Source organism: Cervus canadensis, chromosome 16, assembly GCF_019320065.1.
Source record: "Cervus canadensis isolate Bull #8, Minnesota chromosome 16, ASM1932006v1, whole genome shotgun sequence".
Lineage (NCBI taxonomy): Eukaryota > Metazoa > Chordata > Mammalia > Artiodactyla > Cervidae > Cervus > Cervus canadensis.
In genome coordinates, this window is record NC_057401.1 from 17,116,253 (window position 1) to 17,134,548 (window position 18,296).

At 37.6% G+C, this 18,296-nt stretch overlaps 1 protein-coding gene and 1 long non-coding RNA gene across 2 annotated transcripts in view; both read right to left on the reverse strand.

Annotated features, from left to right (window-relative positions):
- The window catches only part of ZSWIM6 (zinc finger SWIM-type containing 6), a 211,228-nt gene that overhangs the window by 161,869 nt on the left and 31,063 nt on the right, over positions 1-18,296 (reverse strand). The window lies entirely within an intron of this gene.
- On the reverse strand, positions 1,037-9,487 carry LOC122454414. The gene is made up of 2 exons (XR_006273381.1): positions 9,444-9,487; positions 1,037-4,739 (listed from the first exon to the last, which is right to left on the reverse strand). It is a non-coding gene; the product is annotated as an uncharacterized LOC122454414 (long non-coding RNA).

The window sequence follows — 18,296 nt, forward strand, 5'->3', positions numbered from 1 at the left end:
CCAAATGCAAACTAGGCCTGAAATATTCCCCAACCTTAGCAATGTTCAACTGCTGGGTCACAGTGTCACTGTTCCATAATCTCCTAGGCCTGACTTGTGCCCACCACTCTGCTGTGCTATCCGAAAGACAGAAAGCCAGGCTGGCTGCTCCATAAAATCCCAGTGAAGAGGGCATGATCACCATTACTAGCAGGGTTATATACCGCCCTCTGCCCCTGGGGTACAGGGACCAAGAGCAGGCTCCTGGAAGAACTGAGATCTAGGTGGACCGTCAATGGCGGAGCAAAGTACTACTGGGCCTGGTTATGTGAGACAGTATGTGCCATACAGAATATGTGCATTCATCATGACACAATGAAGCCGGAAAAGAGCACTAACCCTGATAAAGCACCTATGCACTGGCCTGAATACTAGATATACATTATCTCGATTAATGCAAATGAGGACCAGACAAGTAAAGTAACTTGCCCAGGTCATAAAGGTGTAAGGGTCAGAATCAAAATCCAAACCCAGATCTGCCTAGCTACAAAACAAGGGTTCTATCAAATCATAATGCCTTTTATTATTTTTCCCATCATCACATTTGTTGTTACCTATGAAGGTGGTTTAAAACTCAAAAGAGAACTAAGCATTTTCCTGACATCCCAGCTTGGGCAAACTCCTTTAAATACTAAAATTTTTCTATTTTTACCATATTTGATGAAAATTTTTCTCTAAATATGTAACTGCCTTCTTGAAGAGAACATGCCAACCACCACTAACCAGCAAGTGTGTGTGCAATGTCCATGGCGTCTACCATTTGGGGTGAGAGACCGCACTCATCTTAGAGATGCAGTGGGCCACAAAAACCACCGAGTCAAACCCCAAGACTGCAGGATGTTCCCCACAAGGTTTGTCCAAGGCTAAAGTGTTAAAACTATGAAAATAAAGCTATCTGCATGTGGCTCAATGGATGGAATTTTTAAGCAGCTCTTGGAACGCAAAGTTTCCAACATCCCATCTAAATTCAAAGTCATTCCACCAATACTTGAGTTTCATATCCACCACTGCCACACTGGTCACCTACTAATCTTAACATTTTCTAAATCCTATAATCTTTGGAATTCAGATTCAACTATACTATATGAAAGCAACTGTTCGTAAGGTTTTGTGAGGGTGGTGGTATTCTTTCTCACTATCTGAATTTTCTTTCCTCCCTGCTTAGACTCACAAAGCTACATATACTTCTCACTACAAAACTGGTTCTAAAAAACTATCATCAGAATGTGGAAGACTTTTTATCAATAAAGATCAGATATTCTCTGGTTTAGCAAGGAAAACAACATTTTACCACTGAAAAACTGATCCTTAAAATGAGAAAAAAAAGTTTGTCACTGAAGTGGTCTTTTTTTTTTTTTTTTTTGCTTTTCTAAATATGATGATGTATTACTTAAACCAACCACAAAAGCATTAGCATGAATGAGAAAAAGTTCTTACACATCATTAGGTACCAGATCAAAATAAGAAATGGTAAAACAGTATTGTTATGTGCCAGAGTTATCAACCCTTCCAGGCCTGATTCTCTCAAAACAAGATCAAGTTTTCAGTTATGACTAAAGCCACCTGGCAGAGTGAAAAGAAAGCCAGTCACACACTGCCCTCTACTCTAATCTTCAGCCTCTCCCTATTCTCCCACCATCCTGAATTTAAGGTGCGGCTTCAAGCTGCCCAGATCTTGACCCTGATGGGAGGTGACTGCCAGTTGCCTAGTCTCTCTGTTTACTGGACAATTATTTTAATACTATGCCTGAAACCTGAAAGGAAAAGAAATCCTAAAGAGAAAATATACAATGATGTGTGTATCTCAATAAATTAAATGGTATGTAAGCTACATTTTCCAATACACTCAATCAGTAAAGCACACTATTTTCCCTATGTGTCCAGAATTTGTGGAAACACTGTTTACTATACTTCTTTTAGATTAAGAACTGGATCTATTCCTTTGAATTTAGAGAACCTTCACCTGCAAAGGTGCTTGAAAGTTAAAGAAAATTATACTGAGCATGTTATTTGAAAGTAAAACATACTATTTGAAAATAAGTCTAACTCACATTTCCTGTTTGGATACCTTGTATTTCAAGTGCAAATTAGCTCCCTTCATTTCCCCACTCACCCCAAATACCAAATTTCTTTCTCTATTGAAGGCATCATGACTTCACCGCTGAAAGTGTAGCACTTTGGGGAAACTGGAAAAAACTGTCAAAGAGAGAACTGTTGACTCCTTTAGAGTCCAGTTAATTCTGTCACTGACTGCTATGTAACTGAAGACCAAGTACCTAATCATAAACAAAAATATACCTCTTGAGATTAGGAATGTTGATAAGCATGCCAAAGCCAAGGGCAGCAGGGTAGTCATGATTTCTTTGCAAAAATATCAGAGAAAAGCTGAGATGAAAAGGATTATCTCCTTCTGCTCCAAAATATAAAAGATGTGTATTCTGGTTATTTTTATCACCAAATGACTGACAGCTATGAGTGGGGAAGAGAATGTGCGGTAAGAAAGCACGCAAGACCTAAGCACCACCAGCCACGCTTGTCTGTCAGATGAACACGATGCCGCTTAAGTCTTGGTAGCATTCATTTGGAACAGACCAGCTTTTGGCCTGCATTCCAGTTCTCACAAGCATATCTATATTACTTACTTTCCATCCCTCAACAAAGAACCAAAAGTTTAGCAGGTGGACCTTTGCTAATATAACAGTTAACTACAACCAACTTCATTGGTTATATCAAGATACCTACATTTCACTTCTACAGGAAAAGCCCTAGTATATTTTACATTTGTTTTGAATAGATTGCATTACATTTATCCACACAGTAAACTACATAATACACTGTGATGGAGGGATCTATTCACTCCACACCACGGGAATACCTCAATTACTAAAGAAGGGGGAAAAAAAAGCCTTTCTCATGGCATTCAGAAAGTTAACTACATAGAGTCCCAGTTGAACAGGGGAAAATATATCAGTCCAATGATCAAAGAGGCAATATACTGTACTTAGGTTTTCCACAGCCAAGAGGCCACATGTCACACACACTAGAACAAAATAAACTACAGACAACTTTTGAACAGCACTTTTGAACAGCAATTAGGCATGACATGCATCACACTGTTAGTTACTTTTGAGTCTCTGTCCAGGACAGACGTACCCTTACTTTAAAAGTAAATTTAGTATCATCATTTGCAAAAGAAAAAATTGGAGATGATTTTCAATGTAAAAAAAAAAAAGAATTGTCAATGGTCTTCTTTAAAAATAAAAAATAAGTCCTAGAATGATCCATTCTACAAATATATCCTGTTCAGGATGTATTTAGAAACAGTAAGTTTTTACAAACACACTAAGGAGTTTATGATAGCAATACTAATTCTAAACCAGGGGTTGGTAATCACTGAGACAAAAACCAGAGAGAACAAAAGTCATCACCAAAGACAACTCAACGGTCAGTGCACAGCAATACAATCTCCCCAGCTTCCAGTCAGCATTTTCCAACAAACAGACATCTCTCAAATGTCCACCATGTCCCAGACAACCCTACCAGGTTCACATTTCCTGCTCTTTCCACCTCCTGACTTGATACCTAGAAATGACTCTCACGGTCTATAGAGAGGATGTTGTCCCTGGTGCAATACACTCAATACCCTCAGTTTTGTCAAGATCTGTAGTCCTAAGAATTGTGAATGTATATGATGGAACTAGTATTTTCAAAACCTAAATTTAAACATGTGGGTGTGTGTGTGCATCTGTGTGCACCCCCATGCTCAGTTGTATCCAATTCTTTGTGACCCCATGGACTGCAGCCCACCAGGTTCCTCTGTCCATGAAATTTTCCAAGCAAAAATACTGGAGTGGGCTGCCATTTCCTAGTGGAAAAAAATATTCTACAGACACTATGTTAAGAACATTCTCTGGAGCACTACTAAAGTACTAAAAAGAGTACTTAACTATTGCTGACGGTACAAATTCTGAGAATAAAGCTATATCAAATATTATTTAAATACATAACTTAAAGCTATATAAAATCTATTGTGAGAAGTGTGATAAGTGATAAACAGAACAAAATAGGTCTGAGGCTACTCAAAGTCAGCAAAGCCATTTTCTCATCGTAAATATCACACAAACACATTTTGTTTGCTGTCTATCAGATGTAGCTTTGCATTTGCATTGCTAATGATCCTTTTTCAAAATGTACTCACACTTTTAGTTCCTTTCGATTAGCAATAAGTGATCTCCTACCTACCCTAGGGACTTCCCAAGTGCCTTAGTGGTAAAGAATCCACCTACCAAGATTTCCTGGAAGAGGGAATGGCAACCCACTCCAGTATTCTTGCCTGGGAAATCCCATGGACAGAGGAGCCTGGCGGGCCACAGTCTCTTGGGGCACAAAGAGTTGGACACGAACGAGAGACTGACAGCAGCAGCAACAGCACCTACCCTAGGCCTTGGACATGTTAATAATGTCAAGCTGCACATAAGCATACTTTCATGTGCAGAATATTACCAGAGTAGAAACATTTTTAGAGGAGAGTATTTATTTTCTTCAGAAGATATCACATACAGGAAGGTTCATCCTGCTTTGCTCCAGTTTTCAGTTGATATTCTATTAATACAAAGGGTAGATCCAAATATAATTTATTCCTTGTGAAAAACACCTCGCAGAAGGCATAAATTTAGAAACAGTCATTTCTCCAGTATGCACTAGGAAAAAAAAAAGGGGGGGTTTCAGTTTCTTGTGGTATCAAATTCTTGGTCTCCATACAGTTATCAACTCAGAACCAATCAAAGGACCCTCTGGAAAAATGAAACTGTAAAAGGCAGTGGACTGCTCGACCACAAGTAAATTCCTACAATTTTAAGATGACAGTCTATTTTCGTGCAGTCGTTTAAAACAATAAAAATTTAAAAGAAAAGAGAAGCAATAAAACACACTTCACAAATCGAAAAGATCGTTCCCAAGATAGAGAAGGAATTCCCCTCACAAGGTCTAGCCCAAGAAATTGCAGTAAGGAATAAAAAGCATTTCTGAATAATAAACTGAGACAGAGACTTAATGTTAACTTCCAAACTGTTCTTTATTTACCATTCTATTTTGATTTAATTTTCATTGACTCAAAAATGAAAAAAATTTGAAAGGATGTGCTTGCCCCAGACTCTCTCAAGGCAGTTTGTGACTTTCTTGTGAATCCTTCCAAAGATGTTATATGCATATACAAACAACTTACAAATTCTTGTATGTTTATTCTCCAATGGCAAAATAACACACATTACTCCACATCTTTTTTTTTCCATTTTTAACCAGTATCTACATTATTCCCTATTGATACAGTTTCTTCATTCTTTTTTAAAGCTGTACTGTATTCTGTTATGTGAATGGACCATAATACAACTAGTCTTCTGCAGTGAACGCTGAGATTGTTTCCAGAGTTATGCTACTATATAAACAATGCTTCAATAAACTACTGTATTTCAACTTAGCATAATAAACATTCCTGGATGAGGACTATTGGGGCAGAGAGGTCTGTGCATTTTTAATTCTAGTGTATGCTGATAAACTATCCTCTGTAAAGACTGTCTCAACTTATATTTCCACCAGCAATGTAAGAATAGGTACTTATGTCCACGGGCAGGCTAATAATGTGCTAAATTTTTATCAGTGTGACAGTTTTTTTTTAATGGCACCTAGTGCACCATTTTACCTTTTCATACTCATTGGAATAAGACCCTGATGCTGGGCAAGATTGAGGGCAGGAGGAGAAGAGGGTGACAGATGAGATGGTTAGAGGGCATCACCAACTCAATGGACATGAGTTTGAGCAGATTCTAGGAGACAGTGAAGGACAGGGAAGCCTACTGTGCTGCAGTCCATGGGGTTGCAAAGAGTCAGACATGACTAAGTAACTGAACAACAAGAAGTGCAATTTTAATTTGTATCTCTCTTACAAACTGGGTATCTTTATTTTAATTTTTTATTGAGGTATAGTTGATGTACAATACTATATATGCAACTCGGCACCTTCGGATTTAGATTTAATGAATTGTTGGTCTTTTTCTTATTGATGTATAAAATTTTCTTACACATGAAGGAAATTTTCCCAGAATCTTTGATGAGTTCTAAATGTTTCTCAACTTGTCTTTGAATTTGCTTGTGTTAGTTTCTGATATGCAGAAACTTTTACTTTTTTTAAAGTCTAATTTATAAATATTTTTCTTTTTTGCTTCACAGTTTTATGTCAAAGTTAGAAAAACCTTCTTCATTCGAAATTATAAAACTTTTCTTCCCTATTTAGTTCTTTTGTGACTTGCTTTTTAAAGTCTGATCCACATATAATTCAGTCTTGTGGAGGTATAAATTATAGATTCAACTTTTCTTTCCAGATGGCTCCCAGGTTATCCCAACACCATTTACTGAATAAATTTCATCACTGATTTGAAATGCCCATTTTATCAAGGCCTGTGTGTTTTGGGGGTCCCTTTCCAGGCTTCATATTTTATTTCATTGATCTGTAGATCTATGCATTTGCCTTCATCACCGTTTTAATTAATGTGGCTTAATGATATCTTTTAATATCTTGTAGGGCTGTTCGCAAGTCTCATTAGTTTTCTTTTCCAGAATGTTTCTATTATTGTATGCATGTTTATATATTAATTTTAGCATTGGTTTGTCAAGCCAAAAAAAAAAATCCTGTCAGTATTTTTATTGGGATCATTTCCAATTTACAGATAAACTTAGGGAGTTTATTTATCTTTAAGAAATAACCCTAATACATGGTAACTATGTTCACTGACTATGAATATGATTCATGACTTAGCTAGAGCACTCATATTTCATATTAGTATGTCTCCAATCATAAGATGATGGTCTTCCTGAGAGCTAATAGTTGCATTTGGCATTAACTTTCCTCCTACAGCCAGAAGGGATGTATGAAAAATGTATGAATGCCATAAGTACTGTTAAAATAGCATATTCACTGAGTTTATTCATAAATATAAGTAAAAAATAATCTCACAGTCACCATACGCTTTCTTAAAATGAAAGCTAAAGACACAGAACTAAAGAACTGAAAAAGACCTCTCCAGATGATCCAGACCAGAATCTAAGCAACCTTTTTTTTCTGAGCACATCACTCCTATCATAATAGTTTATTTTATGGACCGTTTCCTAATTTCCCATTCAAAGGACACTCTAAATTGAAAAATCATGTGTATTCTACCCCCAGCATTCCTATAGAATTGTTACCACATGTACAGTATCTTGTATCATCATGCAGATGGCAGCAAAAGGAATGATGAATGGGAGTAGAAAGTACAGAGAAATAATATTTTACATTAATATTTATAATTTACAAACACCTTAACATATACTATATGCATAAATTGGTCTACCTATATATTAATAAATAATAGGTAACAATGAAGAACAATTATTTTTATAAACGGGATTTTAAAACAAAAACATTCGTGTCTACTACATCCTGTAATGTTAATGCTACAAATCTTAGGTATCAAAAGAGAAACATGTTCTCTCTGTTGAAGGGCAAGGGGAGTAAGATTTGAGATTAAAGATGGAGGCAAGGCCAGATCATGAGCAACAAGAGAAAAAATTTTCGGCTTTGGCCTTAAAGGGACTTAAAACAGGGAAAGAACAAGATCATAACTGGCTTTTCAAAATCACCTATGTACAGTAGAGAGACTGGGTTCATTGTAATGTGGCAAAAGCACAGAGAAAAAGTTAACTGCAGCGAACCAGACCAATGATGGTTAGACTTAGGGTAGCAGCAGAGAAGAATAAAGGATTCACTTAAGAGATGTCCAAGAGGTAGATACGGTAAGACACTGATGATTTCCTGGCTTAAACAGGATACTGGTGCCACTTACAGACCCAGCAGACATAGAGGAAGGGCAGATATAGAAGGAAAAGAGCAAGTTAGAATTACAAGTGTGACAAGCAAGTAAAGACATCTAGTTAACAGACAACAGGAGTCTAGAGCTCAGAAGTTAATGAAGTAAAAATTTAGAGCTGATATGTGGAGTTTTAAGAGCAAATAAGAGTAGAAAAAGGGCCCAGAAAAACAGGTAGAGGAAAGTGACTCTACAAAGTAGACTGAACTTACAAGAGAGGTAAGAAAAAACCAGGAGAGCTTGGATTTATGAAAGTCAAGACTGTGTTACTAGAAAAAATGGTCTTTGTTGAGTTGAGCTGTCAAATAAGGTGAAGAATGAGAAGAGCCCACTGCATTTAACACTAGTATCCTTAATAGTGAAAGCCTCAGTGGAGTGATGGGATGGAGACTAGAGTGCCAGAGGTTGAAGAGGGAAGTGAAGAAATAGGGTGTGGCCACTCTTTCAAGAAATCTGCATATGAGGAAAAGAATGGAATAAGAAAGTTATGTGTCAAAGGAGAAATTTCTCTTTAAGGTGTCAAAAGAGATTTCTCCACGTTTAAATGGTATCTGTGCACACTAGCAGTATGGAAAACGAATAATTCCTTCCTTTCAATAATGACCTCAAAATAATACAGGAAACAAAGTGGAAAGCTGCTCATTTCTGAGAACTGCCTTTTTTTTTTTTTGCTACACTGCCAGCTTGTGGGATCTTAGGTACCTGACCAGAGATTGAATCTGTGCCCTCTGCATTGGAAGTTTAGAGTCCGAACCACTGGACCACCAGGGAAGTCCTTCTGAGGATGGTCTTATGGTAGTGAGAAAACTCAACCATCCATAAATGGAATTTATTTGCTCCTCAAGATAATCTCTAATAAATCAGCAATGAGAAAGTTAACAATAGATCTCTTTAAAAAAAAATCCCCCATGCAGGCATAAATGATTTCAGAAGAGTGATCTGCTTACATTTAAATCATAACAGAATGTTAGGACGCTCACTTCAAAATGGAAAATGGAATTCAAAGTTAATATGCCTAATGTTCAATGGTAATTTATAAACCCTGAAGTACACTTTCTCAAAATAATCAGGAGAGGGCAAATAATCTGTGGATTCAATGTTGTTGTTCAATCGCTCAGTGGTGTCAGACTCTTTGGGACCCCACGGACGGCAGCACTCCAGGCTTCCCTGTCCTACGCTCTCTCTCGGAGTTTGCTCAAACTCATCCATTGAATCAGTGATGTCATTCAACCATCTCATCCTCTGTCACCCCCTCTCCTCCTGCTCCCAGTCTTCCCCAGCATTAGGGTCTTTCCCAGTGAGTCAGCTCTTCACATCAGGTGGCCAAAGTACAGACATTTGCTGGCAAAGTAATGTCTTTGTTTTTTAATATGCTGTCTAGATTTGTCATAGCTTTTCTTCCAAGGAGCAAGCATCTTTTAATTTTATGGCTGCAGTAACTGTCCGCAGTGATTTTGGAGGCCAAGAAAATTAAGTTTGTCACTGTTTACATTGTTTCCCCACCTATTTGCCATGAGGTGATGGGACTGGATGCCATGATTTTCGCTTTCTGAATGTTGAGTTTTAAGACAGCTTTTTTACTTTCCTCTTTCACTTTCATCAAGAGGCTCTACAGTTGTTCCTCTTCACTTTCTACCTTTAGGGTGGTGTCATCTGCATTTCTGAGGTTATGGATATTTCTCCCAGCGATCTTGAGTCCAGCTTCAGCTTCACCCAGCCCAGAATTTCGCATGATGTACTCTGCATATAAGTTAAATAAGCACGGTGACAACATACAGCCTTGACGTACTGCCTTCCCAATTTTGAACCAGTTCATTGTTTCATGTCCGGTTCTTACTGTTGCTTCTTGACCTGCATACAGGTTTCTCAGGAGGCAGGTAAGTTGGTCTGGAATTCCCATCTCTTTAAGAACTGGATCCAACAGGTCAACTTACTCTGATTCTTCCATAGATTAAAGGTTCTACGGATGCCTTGAAATGAAAGGAAACTGACTATTACATGAATGGTTTGGTTATTTACACCCCTGAGGCTCATACACAGCACACCTAATGGTTTTGCCTTGAGGCAAAGATTTAACAGATTGCCCTCCTAATTGCTCCCTGGACACACTGTACACAAAGCCATGATTCTGAGGTGCAGATTCCTATATAAAACTCACCTTTAAAAAAAAAAAAAAAAATCAAAGATAAAGATCTCACCAGCTATTTCTAAACAAAGTTGTTTATACTATCCAAAATCTAAAAATATCACCATGTTAAACACTAGACAATATACCTAATACATTCTGACCTAGTTCTCTCTAAAATAAAAGCAATTTAAGTAAAGCCATGAACATACTATTGAGCAACATCAATATCCCACTAAACTGTTAAGACATTTAGTTGTACTACAATTAAATGCTGTAATTTAAAAATCTCAGTCATGAGAAATTTCATTCCTGAACAATGCGTGTTTTGTCTTCATAATAAGCACAGACTTGGAAAAGTCATCATTTTCTTAAAAGCTAAAAATGTAAAATAAAATCTAGGCAGAGTAAGGAAATAAAAGAACTTTTTAAACTAGAAGAAAGAAAAGATTGAGTATTAAATTTCTGAAAAGGTGAGGAAAGTCCTTTAAATTTGCAAATCAGAATGGAAAAACAAAGTTTGAATTTCTAAAAATTAAAAAAAAAAAAAAAAATTTCCAAATGTCCCAAAACAGCAGTTAAAGTCCCAGCTAGGTGCCAGCAGCTGCCCAAATTCTGCATTCCTGGGGCAGATTTAAGGTGTGGACTGGGCCCTCGTGTCTCCAGGGCATGCTTTCCACCTCTGTGCCCCTTTATCTGCTCTTCCCCAACAGGTGAAGAGGAGGACAGGAATAAAATCCATAACATAGAAAATGTGACAAACAAGCAAACATATGGGAAAACATTTGATTTCTTGAGTAACCGAAGTTTTTCACATTAAAATAGGTAACCTGTTTATGGCAAACTTATGGTAACTCAATAAATTGGCAAAAATATAAAACTATGGTAATATCTAGAGGGGTATCTGAAACTGGTAGGCAGTTTGACAATATGTGAAACAAGCCATGAAAACATCCACATGCCCTCTGGTCCACAGTTTCCTCTTCTGGAAGTTCTATATTAATGGGGAAAATTAAAATACGACAGAGAAGATGGGGGTGCTCACTGCACATGCACAAAGTTCTTTATCAGACAATTACTCATAAAGTGAAAACCTGAAAACAACCTTCATGTCCAAAAAAAGAAAAACCATGTAAAATATCATAAATCCACTGTACATTATAAATAATAAAATGTTTAGGACATGAAAAATACTTTTCATACAATGTCAAACCAAAAGGACTGGATATAAAAATGTACAGATTTTGAAAACCCTTTCTGAAAAGGTTTTCTGTAAAGAAAAATTACAAAAAGAAAAAAAAAAAGTGACTATGGCTGGTTACCGTAATAGTACAGAGTGAGTCCTTTTCCCACTAACTTACAAATGTTTTCATAATGTGGTTTAAGTATTTCTAATATCTTAATAAAGCTTTGAAGACTGGGTGGTTCACAAAGCATCTGCAAATTTAAAACATAAGAACAAAAACTTGAGTGTTGACATTTTTTTCCAAAAGTGAAAAATAACGGTCCAAAAATAAGGACATCTCAGGTAATTTCTTCTATGTGATCCAAGTTCCACTGGCTAAAAGTACCCCCCACCCCCGCCCAAAAAAAGAAACTGTCAACTTATTTACGGTCTTAGAAGTTATTTCATTATTATTTCATTTTAAAGGCAATTGGAAAGCCATTTGAGTTTTAAATTTAAGCTGTAGTGTTTTATTCATTTATGCTAGAACTTCCATTTTCTAGTCTTTTGGTAAAATTTAGCCATCCTAAATGCTTAGCAAAATCTTTGATGGAAACAAAGAAACACTTATACCATGTGACTCTTGCATAATCTAAAAAATAACTTTATTAAATAAAATTCATACTTAATAATATTTTAAACCTTAATGATGTTTCCCTTACTAGAGTAACAGTTTCTGAAAGAAGAACTGCATCTTATTTAGCAAGGTGGCTGGTTCTTATATAAGCATATAGATCTGAGCTTGAGGAGGTATACAAGGGAAAAAACTAATGTCCCATAAGTCAGGAAAATCACAAACCTCCACTCAAGTAAGAAAACATACACAGGGCTGTGCAAATCCAAAGGTAAGATATTTATAAGATATTAAAATGTTTCTGAAAGAACTGGGTGCCCGAAAGACCAAAACAAAAAAGTTCCACCAAACCTCCAAATCACCTAAGCATGAATGATGCCAGATAAACTTAATTTTAGCCAACTAAAGCACACATTTATTACAACAGAGCTTGAGAATTTTTTTTTAGTGATTATTTAAAATGGTGTTAACACAAAATGCTCAGTTATTAGCACACATTAAAAGAATGTACTTGAGTTTAACCCAATGATCAAATTGCTTCATTCTGCAACAGTAACTTGGACTTGCACTTACCTATGATCCAAGATCCTTTTGGTTGTTATATAAGGTAAACTTTATAATAGAGAAAAAGAGATTTAACTCACCAGGGCTGCCACATTAGTTATTAAAACCACTGGGTCTTCAGGTCTTAGAACAATACAGGAATCTATATCCAGAACCAAAGGAAGTAATACTACATCATTAAAACCACCAACAAACATTTGTATGTAGTACTTAATGGTTTTCAAAAGAACATGATATATAAAATATTACCTGATGGCTAAAATATAACTAGACCTTTCTTTATAGCTCTCAAGGTCCTTCCTTCACCTATTCAAACCAATCTTTTAAATAAGCAAAGCAGATGTTAATTATATCATCAAAGAGATGAAAATAAGGCTCAGAAAGAGTAAAAGATTTGCCAAATTAACACAGCTGTTAAATGGCAAAGCAGAAACTACACTTTGGGCAAAGGGCCTCTCTTCCCCATGCCAGGTCTCCATTAGAGAGCTGACCAACTTACATTTTGTGCAGGCAATGTGATCAAAGGGAAATTATACGATGACATCCAAGACATACGTCCTTTCTTGGTAGCCAGCCAACAGTTAACAGTTGTTTCATCTACTGACACACATAATAGAAAACCCACAGTTCTTTACCCAAAAGGCAAACTGATAATTAAAAAGGTAAGCTGCTCACTGAGCCAAAGCCCAGACTTTTATTTTTTAGGAATAGTTTGAAAGTTCAGGGGCAAACACCATAAAGGAATATCAAAGGCATACTTCTCAAGGGTTTTGTTTCCCCTTTTCTGTTGCTCACATCAAACAAGACAAGGCAGTATCTAAAATAACAATGCCAATCATGTGTGTGTGCGTGCACCCATGTGTGAGAGTGTGTGTGTGTGCGCGCGCATACTTAGTCACTCAGTGATGTCCAACTCTTTGCCACTCCACGGACTGTAATCCACCAAGCTCCTCTGCCCATGGGATTGTCCAGGCAAGGATACTAAAGTGGGTGCCATTTCCTACTCCAGGGGATCTTCAGGCCCAGGGATCGAGTCTCTTTAGTCTCCTGCGTTGGTAGGTGGATTCCTGACCACCAGGCACCACCTGGGGAGCCCACCACCACCAATCACCTAACTTTAAATGATGACCGTTAAGCATTAGTGGGGCTTCCCAGGTGGCTCAGTGGTAAAGAATCCACTTGCCAATGCAGGAGACAGCAGGAGACTTTGGTTCAATCCCTGGGTCCAGAAGACGCCCTGGAGGAGGACATGGCAAACCACTTCAGTATTCTTGCCTGGAAAATCTCATGGACAGGAGAGCCTGGTGGGCTACAGTCCGTGGAATGGCAAAGTCAGACACAAATGAGCATGAGCACTTAAGCATTAACACTTTTCAAATACTTTGAGTAAAATGTTTCTAGAATTTATTACACACCTATCTTCTTAAATATAGAATTACTGGTGTGTCTACTATGAATCATTAATATCATACTTTACATATAATATAGTAGCTATCTTGTGTTAACCATGAGCTATGCACTGGGCAATTTTCATACAGTCTCACTGAATCCTGACAACAACCCTATGATGTAAAACATAAACAACTTTAAAATCTATTTTATAAACGTGGAAATGGAACCACTCAGTTAACAGATCAGATAGTAATAGGCGTGGGATCTGAAGCCAGCGAGTTTAATCACCACAGTGCCCCCGTGTTCTCTTGTAGGGCTTAGAGATAGAAGGAAAAGACATGGACTCTGAAATCTGATTCTGAGTTGAAAGCCTAGCTCCTGTGCTTACTAATGAATCTTGGAGGAACTGGAGAAAATCTGTTTCACTTTTCTCAGCTACAAAAGGAATGTAAGAGGTGATATAATAATTTTTGCATCATGGAACTGTTACAGGGAGAAAATTTAATGCCTAGTAAACCAGCTCACAATGAGGACTCAAAAACGTCAGCAAGCAATAACACAGTGTTCCTCCAAGGAAGAGTGAGGTGTTTATTAGGGCTTTGGTCCCACATCAGATGGCTTCAAACTGCTTATTGAGTTGCCGAATCTCTTTTTCTTAAGGTTTTATTTTCTCAAGCCATAACTTTCTCAAGCTGGCATTCCTGGCTGCTGGTGTATTTGTATGGGGCATCCCCTCTCTTTCTGCCTCTTCTACACTTCTTTCAAATATGCTGTAAATTCTTAAAGCTAACTCCCCAGACTTTCCAAAATGATTTCTAAGTAACAATATCCAGATTGTGAAGGAGGAGCCAGGGTCTCTCTAGTTAAGAGGAAAACTTCAGTGAAGGGACTCTGTAACATCTGGGTTTAGCTTCTCAGAGTTCTTTATGCTTATTCAGCTTCTTTGTGGCTTTTCGAGAGTGTTGAGGATACGTTTCAGATCTTTAGATAAATGTGGTCTTGCTGGAGCATACTAGAATGAGGCACTACTACCACTCTGTCAAATTAGATAAGCGAAGTTAGGGAAAGTGGCTGCAGGCTAAGACACCAAATTGCTCAAACAGTCCATAAGAGCATAAACAACCTTTTTCCTCTGGCTCACTACCTAAGGGCTAGTGTAGAGGTTAAGAAGTGACAGCTAAAACAAGATAGGGTTTAGGGTTAGAAACACTGGACAGAGAAGGAACTAAAGTATCACCACGCAAACGTCCTCAGTTTAGAAACAATCGCCTAAAGTACTGCCAAATGTGGTGATTCAGTAAGAACAACTTTACTCCACACGCTGCCAACTCAATGTTATCCAGACATGTGCTCCGGCTCTCCAGCAAGGCAGCAAAGAGAAGTGACTCCAACACTCAGTGATGAGCCTATCAGACAAACAAGCAGCAAAAACCACTGAAGTGTTAGAACATAATCACACTATTTACTGTGTGACAAGACACCACTGGATTAAAATAAAAGGATAAGAGGGAGAGTGAAATGAAGGTGATCATACAAAAGCTATTTGAGATGCCTCAAAAACAAAAGAAAAGTTGTCAAATCTGAAACAGAGTTCAAACTATTCCACTCTTACTGCAGCAACTATATAAAGCACTGCTGCATTTCTACCATTTCCAAACATCCAGCTAGTCATTCATTCCCTATCCAAGAAGCTGGTATATGAACTGCATATAAATAGGGACAAAGTCATGCTTTTAACTTCCAAACTGTTTTTATTACCAATGTTTATGAACATGATATTCCACATTGGAACTTCTTAAAATAATCAAATTCACTGATATAATTGATGAAATATGTTATATTCAAAAGGGCTACAAAACATACGGGCCAGGGGTGAGCAAATTTTTTGTGTCAAGGGCTTTTTCTGCTGTAGGCTTTGCAGACCATAAACTCTCTACCAACTACTCAACTCTGCCTTTGTACCACAAAAGCAGCCACAGACAATATGTAAACTAATGAGCATGGATGTATTCCAATGAAATTTTATTTCTGGACTCTGAAATCTGAATTTCATATCATTTTCACATATCACAAAACATAACTCCTTTGATTTTTTTCCCATAATAGAAATGTAAATTTCTATAGCATCTATTAAAATAATGTAAGAACCATTCTTATTGTGGGCTATACAAAACTGGGTGGCAGGCCAGATTTGGCTGATGGGTCATAATTTTCTGATCCCGCAAAAAGGTTACTCTAGTTATTTTTTTAAAAGGAAACACAAAAAACCCCCACCAACTGCAATTCTGAGATTAGGTTCTCTTCAAATCTGGAGGGGGCTGTGGGATAGTCCATAAGTTAAACAATGTACTACTGTACTTCTCAAAGAGAAAATGTGCTATATACAGACTATTTAAAAATACTGATTTCTAAATGCCAAAATGTTAATAAATAAGAGGGTATCTTTTTAATAACCTTTAAACATAACTTAGCTTCCCTCGGCAATGACTTAAACCTCTAGTGTTCATATTATTAGCACAGTACTTTTAGGTCCATTCTAGGGTCTACCGCACTCTCCACATGTCAACTAATGATTTAAGTTACAGTGCCAAATGTAAATTTCTATAGCATCAAAGCTATTTCCTGAAGCTTCATTAGAATACATGCTGTGTTGGGTCTAAAATATGAGAATACTTTGGGATCAGAGATGAGACTGAGAACAGATTAGTCAACTTTCTGTGAGCTTATAGCAGAAGTGTGCATGCAAGGTTAAGAACATATAAAATCTTATTACATGGAAGTTCTGTTAATCCAACAATTTCCACTTGCCAGAAGGTGACTGAGAGCATACTTACCAACTCTAATAAATTAATAAATAATCCTGAATAACCAAAAGCTGGGTTTGATTCCATGGTGACTCTTATGTGGGACAGCCTTTCCTACCAGTGCTGTGGTCCGTAACAAAACTCTGCCACTCAGTCGGCCTCAGAGAGCTCCAACCAACCACTTTCTCTCGGCACAGTGTCCCTGTGGGTATGGGGACTGGAGGACACAGTTGAAAATGGAGAAAATACTTTTCCTCATTTTAGCAACTTTGCTCAAGCAGGTTTAAGAGAGGTACTAACTGGACAGGTAGTAAAAACAACAACAGCTTTTCATTTTGAACCTCAGGAAAAAGAAGCATTTTGAACCTCAGGAAAAAGCAGCAAACTGAAACCAGACTGACTTACCTCAGTTCTCTGAAAATTAGGGACTCACTCAGAACATACATATTTTGTTTAGGACTACCAATATCTCATTTGGAGGGGGGGAAAAACGGGCCAGACATTTGTTTTGGACTTGGGAATTCTGACTGGTTTCATTTTAAGATTTTTTAAAGTAATTACTAATTCAATTTATCCAGCTCTCACTCAGAAAAAAAGACAAAAATGCAATTTCTTCAGAAGGTCATCCAGCTGGTGGTTGGATTATCACTGACCTAGATAAAAGCAGAAACAGCCCAAGAAATTGTGGCTTCCTGATATAGAGAAAAACAAGAAATCAGTCCATGCCTTCTTTCATTTTATAATTACTTATTGCACTCTAAATATTTATGGTCTCCAAATATGTGGTAGGCTCCCCATAACATGAAATATCTCAAATATCTACTGTGGCTCAAGAACAATGTTTTTCAAAGAGTGATTCGCAATCAACTAACATGCTGGGAAAGATTGAAGGCGGGAGGAGAAGGGGATGACAGAGGATGAGATGGTTGGATGGCATCACTGACTCCCTGGACATGAGTTGGAGTAAACTCTGGGAGCTGGTGATGGACAGGGTGGCCTGGTGTGCTGCAGTCCATGAGGTCACAAAGAGTCAGACACAACTGAGCAACTGAACTGAACTGAACAGGGCAGAGACCAATGTCGTGGGTCACAGACAACATTTTTCAATTAAAAGAATGAATACTTTTGAAAACATCACAAACATGGTATGTTTTAAGGATAACTACTGTTTTGAAAACTTTAGTTTCTTTTATAGTAATGTTTGTGTGTACTGGGTTGTGATGTAAATATCTTACTTTGGGGAGGGGGTAGTGTGATCTAAAAAATAGCTTGAAATACCTTCCAAACCTAAGTAGGCATATGACTTAAGTAAGCAATCAGGTCAGTAATCAGATCTGGAAACAAAGATTAGGAAGTTTCGGGGGTAACTTGACCTTATTGAGCAAAAAGACCTGAAGGAGAAAGGAGCCCAAACTCAAAGCCTGGGGCTTCAACAGTTAAGAGCTTGGATAGAGGGAGTACCTGCATGTTCATCTCTGTCTGACTCTTTGCCACCCTGTGGACTGTAGCCTACCAGTTCCCCATACATGGAATTTTCCAGACAAGAATACTGGAATGGATTGCCATTTCCTTCTCAAGAGGATCTTTCCAACCCAGAGATCAAACCTGTGTCTCCTGCATTGGCAGGTGGATTCTTTACCACTGAGGCACAACAGAGGAATAAAGAATTACC